The 14,410-nt window shown below is 50.9% G+C and overlaps 1 non-coding gene across 1 annotated transcript; it reads left to right on the top strand.

Annotated features, from left to right (window-relative positions):
* The first annotated feature begins 3,165 nt into the window (after positions 1–3,165).
* TRNAA-UGC (transfer RNA alanine (anticodon UGC)) lies at positions 3,166–3,237 on the top strand. Its single transcript has one exon. It is a non-coding gene; the product is annotated as a tRNA-Ala (tRNA).
* Positions 3,238–14,410: the final 11,173 nt, after the last annotated feature.

The following is a 14,410-nucleotide window of genomic DNA, read 5'->3' as shown; positions in this document are numbered from 1 at the left end:
AACAGGAGCGGAAAAGAAGGCGAAGCCACAGGCAGAAACACACCCATGGCAAAAACGACAGAAGAGCCGGGGGAAACGAGCCCAAGCAATGGCAATAACACCAGGGAGCAAACAGGAACCCGCAGGCCCAAGAAACCGACAGCAGAGAGGCACCGAATAACAGATGCTCAATGGCACCTAACCCAATGGAACACATTAAACATAAAATCAACCTCAGAAGGATGACAGGACAAGTGGACCAGCTGGAAACAGAACCATTGACCTTGAGGCCAACACACAGGCCGCAACATAGGACGTATTAGTCAACAAAGCCACCAGACCTGGCCCCCAAAACCAGGAACAAAGAAGAAGAGGATTCCAAATCCTCCCAGGAAGCACAGGGCCCCTCCCGGGGAAGGAGAACTGGGAAAACCCAGCAACCCCGGACAAGGAAAAGCACTGTTCGAACGTATACCACCATGGGACACCACAAAATAGGAATAGGAATCACACCCCTGTCAAGCGCAAGCCAGAGTACCCCAGAAGCACAAAACACACCATAGAGCCAAAGCACCATGGGGCAACACCCGCTGAACGGGCAGCTTGGAGCCGAAGAACAGAAGCAACATGCCACCCAACACAATGGCACTCAAGCAAGCAAACACAGAAGAATGCAAGCTGGAGTGAGCCCACCAGGATGTGAACCTGGGACCATGAGGAAAACCCAAAGCAAACAAGAGAGAAGCACCCAGGTGCAGGACTGGCTACCGGGCAGTTTGGAATGCGGCTGAGCTGCTGCCTGATTTTACTGCAGTGGGGGCTGATTCATCCATGGAGACCTGCGTGTGCTTCGAAATACTGAGAAAAAAAAATCCTTTAGCTCACGCAGGACCCCAATAACGAAATCAGCCCCCAGCTCAGAAGCATTCCAAACTGCCCGGTAGCCAGTCCGGCCCTGCCAAGGTGAGTACCACCAACAGGACAAAGACCACGTCCAGGCCAGACAAGCCCGGACCCCCGTAAGCAAAGGGCCAGAACAGAAACAAGAATCCCCGGCAGTGCAGGGGAAAAACCCCAGACATGCCAAGAAATTGCCAGAAGAAGTCCGACAAGACACCCGCCAGCAGGGGGACCAATCGACTTGGCAGTGACAGGTAACCCAAGCACGCACCCCAGGACAGAGAAGACAGGAACCACCCAGCAGGGGGACACCAGAAAAAGAAGACCGCAGGCCACACAGACAGGGCAGAAAACAAAGCTGAGCGCCCGACCCACGACCAAAAAAGGGGAAGAGAAAGGACAGCATCAACCAAGACCGACAACGGAGTGGAGTGGCAGGAGGCGGGACCCACATAACCGCCACAAGGGCCACACAGGACGTCCAATGGTCAGGAGCCGAGGAGAAGCATGACACAGACAAAAGGCATAGCCGCCGCTCGCAGAGCCAAGAAGCCGTACGGAAGCTCAGAGGAGCAGAAGCTGAAGCAAAAGCCCACTCGGAGACCACAGAAGCAGTTCAGAGAAGAACAATCAGCCAACAGCCCCTGGAACCCTCAGGCAGACACCCAAACAGGGACCAACCAGCCCAGGCCTCGCACCCCAAAGGAGAACAGGAGGGAAGGAACTTGTGGGACGGAAGAACCACAGGCCCAAAGCCCGGAAGGGGAAAAGGAGACAGGGACAAACACAGCAAACAAAACGAAGCCATGCCCCTGTGACACACCGCAACCAGAAGGAGGAAGAGAGAATCGGACGGGCCGGGAACAGAACCTGCGACCAGGAGGGCAACATAGGCAGCAGCAGCGAATGCAGAAGTCCACAGGGCCACCAGACCCGGCTGCGAGGAAGTCAAAAGAATCGACTGAGAACACACAAGCACACTGGCATCCAAGCATGGACGTGAGGGGGAAGATGGACCCAGCCCCCAACAGCGCCCCAGAAATGCAGCCTACATCACAGCATGGAATATAGCCCGGTTGGACTGCAAGAAAGGATCACAACAGGGACCCGCGAGCTAGAGCCAGTCACCACTGGACAAACCGGAAGCTCTGCACACAGGCAATAAACCGAACAACAAAAAATAAAAAGATATATATTTTACCCTAACTCCAACAGAGAAAGAACCATCGACAGGAAATGAACCTACAGCCAGTGGAGTAAGAGTCAGAGAACCGAACCAATAGGCCACGGCAACTGATTGCGAGTAAACAGTAGACCAAGGAAGCCAAAGCCCTACAAGAGGCGAAAACGCATCAAGAAATGCCAAGGGAATACTCCTAACTTCAGACGGCACCAGCCGCAAAGCCACCGTCAGGATCACCAGGACATGTACACACAATCCAGAGGGCAAATGGGTGAATAATAATATCCACCAGGACGTACAACAATGGCAAAACATATAGCAATTTATCAAGTGTTTATTACCACCCAATGGAACCCTTTGCTACCCAAGAACAGAGAAAGACAGGGAAAACATCCGGAATGGCCAACGCTGAGTCAAGCAGTGCACGAGACAGAAACCTACAGCCCCCCGATTCCGCTGAGAAAAAAATAATAATACATTCATCACAAATCCATACAATGTGAGCGAGATGACCAGAATCACAGGATGTTGAGCGTCGGTGCCGGGACTTGAAATGGAGACCGCTCATGCCTAAGGACACATCCCTTCTCCCGCCCAAGTACTTACTGCGATCAGAAGCAGGTCCAAGCAGGAAAGAGCGCGTCCCCATTGACAAACCCCGACAGTTACTCCGCATGCGACCTGAGAGGAAAACGGGGCACCACCAACTGCCCGTGCAGTACTCAACATAAGCACGGGCGGAACGAGGGCAGCGAGGAAGGGCGCCGGGTACTTCCCACGTCCCGGACGGCACAGAAAGTAAAGACCAGGACCCGTGAGGGCCCAACACAAAACCTGCGTGCGACAAAGAGCTGACCACATCCAGATCGCAGGCAACCGAGAACCACCCGTAAAGTCATCTTAGGAGCGCAGAACACCCAGACCCACACAGGATCCCAGAGGCAAAAGCAGCAGACCGCGGCACCAGGAAGAATGCCGCTGTGCGCGGCCTCCTGCAACTCGTTGCACTCCCAGAAGAGACACGCCCAGCAAGCGGAGCAATGCGGTAGGTCCCGAAGAGACCGGCTCCACAGCCAGGAGCCATACACGCGCATAAAAAACATGGGGACATAGCTCAGTGGCAGGGCGCATGCATTGCAAGCATGAGGCCCCGGGTTCAATCCCCGGCATTCCCAGGTCAATCCATGCGCAAACAGGCAGGACCGCCAATGTGTGCAAGGAAGAGATGCCCCAGCCCAGGGCCAGAGACACGGCCAAACAGCCCCACCGAGGCCTCGGCGCCCCGTCAGCCCCCCAGGGCAGGAACAGAAGAGGTTACAGAGAGGACCCCTGGGGGCTCTGAAAAACCAGACAACCACCAGGCGGAGGCGCGCCTGGGGACAGCAAAACGGACCTCCGGGTGCCCCCACCCCCACTATGCCCACATGCTGAGCTATACCAGTAAAGGGAGACCGAAGGAGCACCACCAGGGAGGTGGGAAGGGGGCCCGGGCACGAGCATAACAAAAAACACTGCCCATACGGACTAGGGGAGAAGACACTTATTTATTTATTTATTTAATGGTTTTATAAAGCGCGTAGTAACTCAAAGAGCATCCCAGCGCTGACCTGTTTCTCCAAGGGTTTCAGCCGTCTGATGAAATTATGTCTGCGGGAAAAGGAGGGTCTTTAGGGTTTTTCTGAACTGGAGGTAGTTTGGTTCTGTCCTGAGTCTTCGTGGTAGATGGTTCCAGTGTTTGGCCGTGTGAACCGAGAAGCGACGGCCACCGGTCTTGGCTTTTCTGACTCTGGGGACTACGATAAGATTTTCTACGCTACACCGGAGGTCTCTCTCTGCTTTGTATGGGATTAGGAGTTCTTTGAGAAGAGGGGGGCCGTTATTGTTGAGGGTTTTATGGGCCAGACAGAGGGCCTTGAAGACGACCCTTTCTCTGACTGGGAGCCAGTGGAGGGATTTAAGAGCCGGCTGGCGGAGGATCTTCCTGGTGTGCCCGTGAGTAGGCGGGCGGCGGCGTTTTGGACTTTTTGCAGCGAGTTCAGGGTGGCTTCAGGGGCTCCCAGGTAGATGGTGTTACAGTAGTCTAATCTTGCCAGGATTAGACCCTGAATGAGGAGCCTCCTTGCGGTATCGGGGAGCAGGCGGGGCAGGGGGGAGATCTTCCTGCAGGCTCTGAGTAGCCCAAAACATGTTCCTGCCGTTCTTTTAGCCTGGGTTTTAAAGCTCATGTCCTTCTCGATCCACACACCAAGGCTCTTGACCTCTTCTTTGGGTGCGGGAGGGTCACCTAGGCAACTGGGCCAAAGGTGAGGTGGCAGAGAGGGCCCCTTGTGGCCCATCAAGAGGATCTCAGTCTTGGACCCATTCAGTTTCAGTGAGGAGAGATTCATCCATCGGTGGACTTCGGAGAGGCAGCTGTGGAGATCGGATGGGGCGTGGTGGGGGTGTGAAAGGGTTACGACCAGCTGAGTGTCGTCGGCGTAGTTAATAACTGACACGCCGAATGAGCTGACCCTCTTCTCCAGTGGGGCCATGTACACGTTGAATAGCGTAGGGCTCAGGGATGAGCCCTGCGGTACTCCGCACCGGAGGGGGATGGTGGATGAGCAGCTGTCGTTTTCCCGCACCTGGAAGGAGCGTCCTGATAAAAAGGATTCTAGCCATTTCAAGGCCGTACCCTTTAGTCCGATCTCTCCCAGTCGGTGGATTAGGGTGGGATGGTCTACAGTGTCGAAGGCCGCACTGAGATCTAGGAGGATCACTGCCACTGATCCTCCTGTGTCCAGAATGCTTCTGGCCTTCTCCACCGCTGCCAGGAGGGCGATGTCCGTGCCCTGACCTGGACCGCTAAGAGGTTGTTGCTTTCTAAGTAAAGCGATAATTGCTTGTTTACCAGCTTCTCTGCGATCTTGCTGTTTCCAGGAAGAAGGAATATGGGCCTATAGTTGGCGAAGTCCTGCGGGTCTAGGGAGGGTTTTTTTAATAGACCTTTGACTGCTGCCGCTTTCCAGCTGGGCGGGGACTAAGCCCTCCGAGAGAGAGGAGTTGATCAGGGCCGTGAGGGGAGGGATGATGGTGCTCGACACTTTTTTTAGGAAGCGGAGGGGTGCAGGGTCGAGGGGGGAGCCACTTTTGATTGAGGCCAGCGTTGCTCCTACTTCTTCCGTTGTTACGGGGCCGAAAGCGTCCAGGGAGGGTTGGGGGTGGGCTGACAGCAGAGGAGGATTGGTGGTGGTGGTGGTGAGATCCTGCTCTGTGTGGGCCTGTTCGGGGGAGGGTATGGTAAGAAGAATTTTTTGAATCTTCTCGTCAAAGAAGGTGGCTAAGCTGTTACATTTAATTTCAGCATCTTTGGGATCGAGGGGTTTAAGTGGGGGGTCAGGGGCGTGGAGGAGTTCTTTAAGAACTGAATAGGTTTCATGGGCCGAGCAGGCAGCGTTTTTAATTCTGTTCTCCTAGAAGCTAGTTTTGGTGTTGCGGAGCTCTTTTTTGTAGGATTTTACAGAGGTACGGAATGATTCTTTTTGTTCCTCGGTTTTTTCCTTCCTCCAGATACGTTCATTCCTTTTGCAAGCCTTACGCAAAAGGTTGAGTTCCGGAGTATACCAGGGTGAGGGATTAACTCTCTTGGTGTGTTTCAGAGAGTGGGTTTTAGGCAGAATGGCGTCGAGCGATTGGGTAATCCAGGTACTAAATTCTTTGTCCCCTGCTAAGGTGTCGTGGGGGGGGGGGGTGGGGAACGTTTTCCCTGAGTTTGGCTGCCCAAACGTCTGGTTCCAATTTCTGCCATCGTCTGGTATACGTTCTGGTTTTGGGAGGTGGAGGGGGCGGAGTGATGATGTCCCATACTAGGGGGACCAAAAAGTGGTCCGTCCAGGGAAGGGGGATATGATCAAGGGTTCTCAGATTGGGGATGTTGGAGAGAATAGGATCAAGCAGTTGCCCTCTTTCATGCGTGGCCTGTGGGTTTTTAAGGTCAATGCCCATTGAGGTGAGATCCTGGAGTAGTTCACTGGCCTGCTTGTCATCCGGGTCCAAGAAATGTACATTCAGGTCTCCTAGTAGTAGGTAGTTAGTGGTGGACGCACATTTGATGGAAGTCTGGTCAATAATTTTGTTCGGAAAGTCTCCTAGATTGCCTGGTGGACGATATATCAGTGTTCCTGACAGCGAGGTAACTGGGGAGATTTGTATTGTATAGTGGCAGCTTTCCTATCCCTTGATGTTGCCATCAGATGTTCTACAGGTGAGGGTGTCTTTAAGAATTATCGCTAGTCCACCTCCCCTTCCCTCTGGTCTATTCCGTGAGCACACGACGTACCCGGGGGGGAGTGCTAGAACGATATCTTGGCCACTGCTGGGGGTGAGCCAGGTTTCTGTTAGAAACAGAATCTCTAAGGCATTGTTTGTGATTAAAAGGTTCACTTCGTGTGAGTGTTTCACGAGCGACCTGCAGTTAAGTAGGCCTAGGTGCAAGCCCTTGGGTGCCGTGTTCTGATTGGCGGGGTCGCAAAAGTCACAACCGGAGAATTGGGTATCTCCATTCAGGCTGCGCGAGCAGGAGGGTTGTTTGTTGGGGTTTAAGGCTAATAAGTCCGCGCGAGTGTAGGTCCGGTCGTTACGGGCTGAAAAGGGCAAAGTGGCTGGGCCTAGGGCCGGCTGGGCCCGGACGGACCCAGACGGGCTTGCCTTTGGCGCGCCTTCGGCGCGCTGACGGCGCGCCCGCTGCACCCGTCCGCTGCGCTCCCTATGCTGGCACATGTTTTATGGGGAGGTTATGGGCGTTGGAGGGGTGGGCGTGGCCAACAGGAGTGGGCGTTTCCCGTGGCTCCTCGAGGTGAGTGATGGCGGCGAGCAAGCGTTTCCTGCCCCTGACAGCGCTTGGATCGGCTGATTAGGGTTAGCAGGTGAGCGCTAAGGAGTGGGTGCTAAGTGCTTTAAAAATACAGAATACAATTTTAAAAGCAGTGAATTTTTCATTTTTTAAGCAAACAGAACTCCCGGCTTCCGCCTCAGGAGGATTAGGTACAATGCGGCACTAGGAATCAGGGCGCGCTTTTGTACTGGCGAGAGATGGGCGTGGCCAACAGGAGTGGGCGTGTCCCGTGGCTCCTCGAGGTGAGTGATGGCGGCGAGCAAGCGTTTCCTGCCCCTGACAGCGCTTGGATCAGCTGATTAGGGTTAGCAGGTGAGCGCTAAGGAGTGGGTGCTAAGTGCTTTAAAAATACAGAATACAATTTTAAAAGCAGTGAATTTTTCAATTTTTAAGCAAACAGAACTCCCGGCTTCCGCCTCAGGAGGATTAGGTACAATGCGGCACTAGGAATCAGGGCGCGCTTTTGTACTGGCGAGAGATGGGCGTGGCCAACAGGAGTGGGCATGTCCCGTGGCTCCTCGAGGTGAGTGATGGCGGCGAGCAAGCGTTTCCTGCCCCTGACAGCGCTTGGATCGGCTGATTAGGGTTAGCAGGTGAGCGCTAAGGAGTGGGTGCTAAGTGCTTTAAAAATACAGAATACAATTTTAAAAGCAGTGAATTTTTCAATTTTTAAGCAAACAGAACTCCCGGCTTCCGCCTCAGGAGGATTAGGTACAATGCGGCACTAGGAATCAGGGCGCGCTTTTGTACTGGCGAGAGATGGGCGTGGCCAACAGGAGTGGGCGTGTCCCGTGGCTCCTCGAGGTGAGTGATGGCGGCGAGCAAGCGTTTCCTGCCCCTGACAGCGCTTGGATCGGCTGATTAGGGTTAGCAGGTGAGCGCTAAGGAGTGGGTGCTAAGTGCTTGAAAAATACAGAATACAATTTTAAAAGCAGTGAATTTTTCAATTTTTAAGCAAACAGAACTCCCGGCTTCCGCCTCAGGAGGATTAGGTACAATGCGGCACTAGGAATCAGGGCGCGCTTTTGTACTGGCGAGAGATGGGCGTGGCCAACAGGAGTGGGCGTGTCCCGTGGCTCCTCGAGGTGAGTGATGGCGGCGAGCAAGCGTTTCCTGCCCCTGACAGCGCTTGGATCGGCTGATTAGGGTTAGCAGGTGAGCGCTAAGGAGTGGGTGCTAAGTGCTTTAAAAATACAGAATACAATTTTAAAAGCAGTGAATTTTTCAATTTTTAAGCAAACAGAACTCCCGGCTTCCGCCTCAGGAGGATTAGGTACAATGCGGCACTAGGAATCAGGGCGCGCTTTTGTACTGGCGAGAGATGGGCGTGGCCAACAGGAGTGGGCGTGTCCCGTGGCTCCTCGAGGTGAGTGATGGCGGCGAGCAAGCGTTTCCTGCCCCTGACAGCGCTTGGATCGGCTGATTAGGGTTAGCAGGTGAGCGCTAAGGAGTGGGTGCTAAGTGCTTGAAAAATACAGAATACAATTTTAAAAGCAGTGAATTTTTCAATTTTTAAGCAAACAGAACTCCCGGCTTCCACCTCAGGAGGATTAGGTACAATGGGAGCTACAGCACCACACCAGGAAGAGCCCCAGACCCAGACGTCTGTCCCGTAAACCCATGGCACGTAAAGCAGAGCCTAACCGGCCCAAACAGCCGATGGAAGGAAGGAGGAAGGTCCCAGGGTCATAGGGCCCACTAGAGCGGGCCATCAACCAGGGAACCCAGTTCCAGCTATAGCAGGAACCACTTACCTGAAAGCACGCTCTGGAGAATATGCAGCGCAGAACTAAAAAAACAGGCTGAAGGGTTGGGCCGGCCCGCCTCTCACAGAGGTCAAGGGTGTAATGGGTCGGCCATATTGGGAAGGGATGGGAGGCTAACCTTTTTGCTTTGGAGGGTTCTGGTGTGGAGCTGAAGCGCACTATGTTACTCATGTGGCGAGGAAGACTTACGAGGAGGTAATGTTTTTTTACCGTAACAGACGTTGACTATGAAAGTTCTAGTTCTCACCCTGCCTGCCCTACAGTGGGGTGAAATTATGAAAATGACCACATGCTTACAAAATATGTTTATATGCATATACTAGTCCAACGCAAGAACCTCTAATAAATAAACAAAACCCCTTAAACTATTTTACCCCAAAAGCAGAATTGGTGTTTTCCATTTGCGAGGTGAAAACATCGGCTGATTCGTTTGGGTTTGTGAATTTGATATTACTAGTTAACTAGTGAGAGCTTTTCTTAAACATAGGTACACAAAGCGTCTGTAAACCAGGTGCCTAATGGTTAAACTCTCTATTATAAAATGGAACTGCTGTCTGTCTTAAACTGCCGCCTTATGGCTTCCTCAGAAGTACTGCAGTTTCTTTTTGGCATGGCTGCCTCCCAACTAGAGGTTTCCTAATCACAAGTGGTTTAACCTTCACATTCGATGTGTCCCGCCATTATTCAGGGGAATGATTGCAATTAACAAAAGGCAAACACTGAAGCCAGCTTGGGGCAATTAGAACTTTCTGGAAGTCGGAGTCAGTGCAGTGATTTTCTTTCCAATTCTTCGAGAGATAAAGTGACATTCTCCTCACTATCCGGATTCGCCGCAGACAGCTCTGTGGAGAGTGAGAAGTAGTGTCACGCATTACTCTGAGGATGGCGGTAACTGATTGGCTTGATGTACCTATCTCCGCTCGGACCTATCATTCGTGTGGGTTTGCTGAAGCTCCAGTGGAGATGACATGGCGGAATCGCAGTTGGGGGGCGTTTGTTAAAGAAGCGATCATCACAGGCGCAGGGAAGAAAACGCGGAAGGAAGAAACACACTGCCAATTACACGGCAACAGAGGCACTGACAGCAGAAGACTCACGGAGTGCGAGATGATTGGTTAGTTGTGAAGGATTTATTAGCAGAGATCCATAAAGACAGCTGGGGGCGTTTGTCAGAGAGACAGTCATAAATGCTCCAGGAAAAAAGCTGCCAAAGAGACAAAATGACTGTCTCAGACCAGAAGGTAGAAAAGATATGTGAAAGCAACAGTCTCTACATCTAAGATTTAATTTGTGACGGATTGGAACATTTATGCTGGGAGGTGGAGGAAAGAGTTGTTCAAACCTTCAGAGCAAGGAAATATATTCTAATAGGGGGGGGGGGGGGGCAAGGAAAGTGGCAGGCTAGATGTGCAAACTAATATGGTGTCAGATATTTATACATTGCAAACCCTACATTGTATTGGCTGACCAAGTGAGATAACTTTGTGGGATAAGAACCTACATAAGATCCTTAAGAACACAGGGGCATATTATCAAGGGGGTTTATCTCCGCTTTTTTGGCTTTAAAAGCCAAGAAGGCGGAGATAAAATTATCTCCCTATTACCTAGCTGTCGCTAACACCAGTTAGCGACAGCTAATAGGAGATAGCGACCATCTTGGGCCCCACTTTGCATATCAGTGATATTTATCACTAATGACATGCAAAGTGGGCGTGCCAAGATGTTAGGGACTGGAAACAGTCGCTAACATCGCTATTTCCTATTACCAACTTTTGGAGATATTCGCGCTAAGCGCGAATATCTCCAAAAGCTAACACCTGCCCTGAGCAATTCTTAGACATGTTATCCAATGGGAGGTGGATAACATGGCTAAGAGCATTAGCTGGCTAATGCATGAATATCGCTGACTTTTCAGCGATATTCATGCATTGCGGCCGATTTTTATCGCATTTGCGATAAACCTTGGTAATACCAAGGTTTATCTGCGATAAAAATCGCCGCAGCTCAGCGATCATTTTTTCACGCTAACCAAGCAATAGCAATAATTATCGCTATTGCTTGGTAATATGCCCCACTGTTTTGAAAGTGAAAAGTGCCTACTCCATCTTTGATCACTTTAGGGCTTAGAAACCTAGCGTATCAGAAGTGATTATGGGGCCTGGTACAACAAAGGGGAGTAGGGCTTCAAAGTAGTAAACAAAGGGGCATGTTTATCAAGATTGTTTTGTTGCCCTTGCGAAACGCAAGAGGATGCAAGGGTGATGTAAAACCTAAATGAGATCTATCAAGCCGCGCGAGGCCCTGAGTGGCTTGATAAATCTAAAGAAACGCAAGGCAGCGCACATTGCAGCCTTGCGTTAATCTCTCTGGGGCAGGAAGGCATTCCATGGGGGGAGCGTCCGTGAGTTGAGTGCCAAGAAAACGACAGAAAAAAATATGTGTTTTCTTTAATAATTTTCTGAGATCTTTTTAATTACTAACGGACATGTGTAGAAGAGAAGAGTCAGGATCCTCTTATCCTGACATAAAGAGCTGTACCTGAAAAACTTCTTTGATGCTGCCTCAAACATGAACACTAGTTTGGAACCTGTACCCTTTTCCAATCTTCAGTCACAGACTTTTAGAAATCCAATCCGGAATAAGTTCCAGGGTTTTCTTCACAACTACTGATGCATTGTGGTATGTGCCTAAGGCTGAGAGTTTGAGCGGAGGTATTCATTTATCTGCTCTGAACGACCCTCCTATGCATTCATTGACCATCTGCTGGATTATCCAGGCACAAATGAAGACTGAAAATATCTGTCCCTTCCTTGTAAAGGTCAACATCACTAATAGTGGACTTACAGCACACTCTCTGGGGATTTCACTAAAACAATCGTCATTTTTCAGAGATAGTAAATTAATATATACATTTACTAAAGCGGTCCTCATGCTAAATGCAAGCACAGCTTCATACTGTAGGGTAATAGCCTCTAGATATCAGGATGAAACCCTGTGCCTGTGATCATTTATGTATAGGTATGTACTTAGGTTTTGCCTGTGGATACTCAGAGGATTTCAATCAGGGTATTTGTTAAAGCATGACTACTCAACCCTAAGGGTTTAAAGGTGCTAGGGGTGGGGGGTGCAGGTTCCATTCCATCAAGGACTGGGTCTGTCGAAGAGCCAGATTTTGAGGCTCCTTGTGAAGATGGGGAGCGATGTTGTCTGCGGTGAAGTGGAAGGGCGTTCCATGCTTTGGCCGCAAGGAAGGAGAAGGAGAAGGAGCGGCCTCCCAATCCGGTCTTTCTGGTGTGGGGAACCACAGTGTAGGAGAGCTGGGCTGATTGTAGGTCCTTTGGGGTGCGTGGAATTTGAGTCTGCTGTTCAGGTATGCTGTTCTGGTGCCATGGAGAGTTTTGTGTGCTTGGGTGAGTATCTTGAAAGTGATTCGCGCCTCGACGGGGAGCCAGTGGAGTGTGTGCAGGTGCTGGGAAGTGTGGCAGTGTTTTGTCAGGTTTAGGATTAGTCTTGTGGCAGCGTTCTGGATGTTCTGTAGCCTGAGTGTGAGTTTTTTTTTATTCCGGCGTAGAGTGCATTGACATCGTCGAATCTGCTGGTGACCCAGGTGTGAGTGGCGGCCTTTCAGTGATCGAAGGGGATACAATTGAAGGTCTTACGAAGGAGGCGGGGGTGTAGAAGCAGGAAGACGAGACAGAGTTGATTTGGCGGTCCATTTTGAGCTCTGAATCCAGGATGATTCCCAGGTTGCATGCGTGGTCCGTGGGGGTTGTCAGGTTTCTGAAGGCGGGGGGCCACCAGGTCTCGCTCCAGGAATCGGGTTTGGGTCCACGATAAGTACTTCTGTTTTGTTTGTGTTTAGTTGTAGGCAGCTGTTTTCCATCCATTTGGCAACAGCTTCCCTGCCTTCTCGAAAGTTGTGTCTGGCGGTGTTGGGGTCGTTGGATAAGGAGCGGAGGATGAGTTGGGTGTCGTCTGTGTATGACACAATGTTGAATCCATAGGTTCTGATGATGGGGGCGAGTGGAGCCATGTAGACGTTGAAGTGCATCGGGCTGATGGAGGAACCCTTGGGAACTCCGCAGGTGGTAGGTGTAGGCTCCTCTCACCAAGGGCCATCCCTCCTCCCATGCTAATATTCGCTCTGCCCTTATAAACGGCTGTTCCCTACCCAAACACAAATTCAAAATTCCGAATCTTCTGGAAAACCACAATTTGGACCTTCTTTTCATAACTGAAAACTGGGGGGACCCTGCCTGTGGGCCTGATTTCTGCACGGCAACACCAGAAGGCTATTCGGCGTGCAGATTCGATAGAACTCAAAAAAAGGAGGAGGCCCTGCTCTCATCCATCGGGAAAACTACTCTGTCAGGACGGCGTTAATTCCCACAAAGATCTGTGAAGCTTTTAGCTTCATGATCACGGTCACCCCATTCCTCTTTTGAAAGGTATCCTCCCCTACCGCCCCCTGGATCACGGTCGGAATTCCTTGCCTCCATGAGCTGTCTACTAGAGCTAGCAGCAGGAGAAAGCAACCTCTCCATCCTAGGAGATTTTAATTTCCATCTCAAAGCCCACAATGATCAAAACACCACAGCCCTTCTAGCCGAACTCTACGCAGTAGGCCTCACGCAATTAGTCACGTCCCCCACACATATCGCCGGACACACACTGGACGGATTATTTTCCAACCATGAGCACCTTGTCCTAGAAAACATCCTCCCATTGCCTTGGTCTGATCATCATGTAGTCCTTTTCGAAATTCAAACCAAAACCATCACCCCCCCTCACTCCAACCTCAAATCCCCCAGACAGTTCAAATTTTGGAGCAACCCTCAAGAGTTTCAATCCAATTTACTCTCCACCCAGCAAGACCTTCCTTCCAACCCCGATCTCGCAAACAAATACTATACACAATGGATTTCAGACGCTGTTAATCTGGTGGTCCCCATCAAAAAAAGGTCCAATAATAGAAATACTGTCTCCGCCCCCTGGTTCAGCGAGACACTCTGGCTCGAGAAACACAAACACCTCCTGGTCACGACAAAAAGCAATTTCTACCTTAATCAAATCTAATCTGCACAAAACTCTGCCAAGGAACTGTTCCAGGTAGTCTCTAAGCTATCTGGACAAGGGTCCACTTCTCCCATCACCGTCTCCCAGTCACTCTACAACTCGCTAGCTGGCTTCTTCCAACAAAAAGTCAGTACCATATACTTCCCACATCTCAATTTACACAAGCACAACAGCACCCAGCGAATCCACAAGGTCCCCTGTCCCCGGGAATCCTACCCTATTAAGACTCACCACTCCCCCTCACTGGAGGAATTCAGTCAAGTCTCCCCTGATCAGATCTCTCATCTTCTCTCCTCAATTACATCAGGATCCCCTGACGACCCATGTCCTCCTGCCGCCCTTAAACTTATCTCTGATATCATAGGCTCCAACTTAGCCAACATATTTAACTTAATGTTTAAAACAGGCATATACCCCTATTTGGAAAAAGGCGGTCATTAAGCCCCTTATAAAAAAGATCAACCTCGACCCCACTGACACGCCAAGCTACAGACCTATCTCATGTCTTCCTCTACCAGCAAAAATCGCAGAGAAATTATGAACACCCAATTAGCACACTTCATCGATGATAACCACTTACTAGACGACACCCAGCTTGGCTTCAGTCAGGGACACAGCACTGAAACCGCCCTC

This window comes from Lissotriton vulgaris, chromosome 4_1 (assembly GCF_964263255.1).
Source record: "Lissotriton vulgaris chromosome 4_1, aLisVul1.2, whole genome shotgun sequence".
NCBI classification, from domain to species: Eukaryota; Metazoa; Chordata; class Amphibia; order Caudata; family Salamandridae; genus Lissotriton; species Lissotriton vulgaris.
Note: the sequence above shows the minus strand (reverse complement) of the source record. Positions and strands in the feature narration are given on the sequence as shown.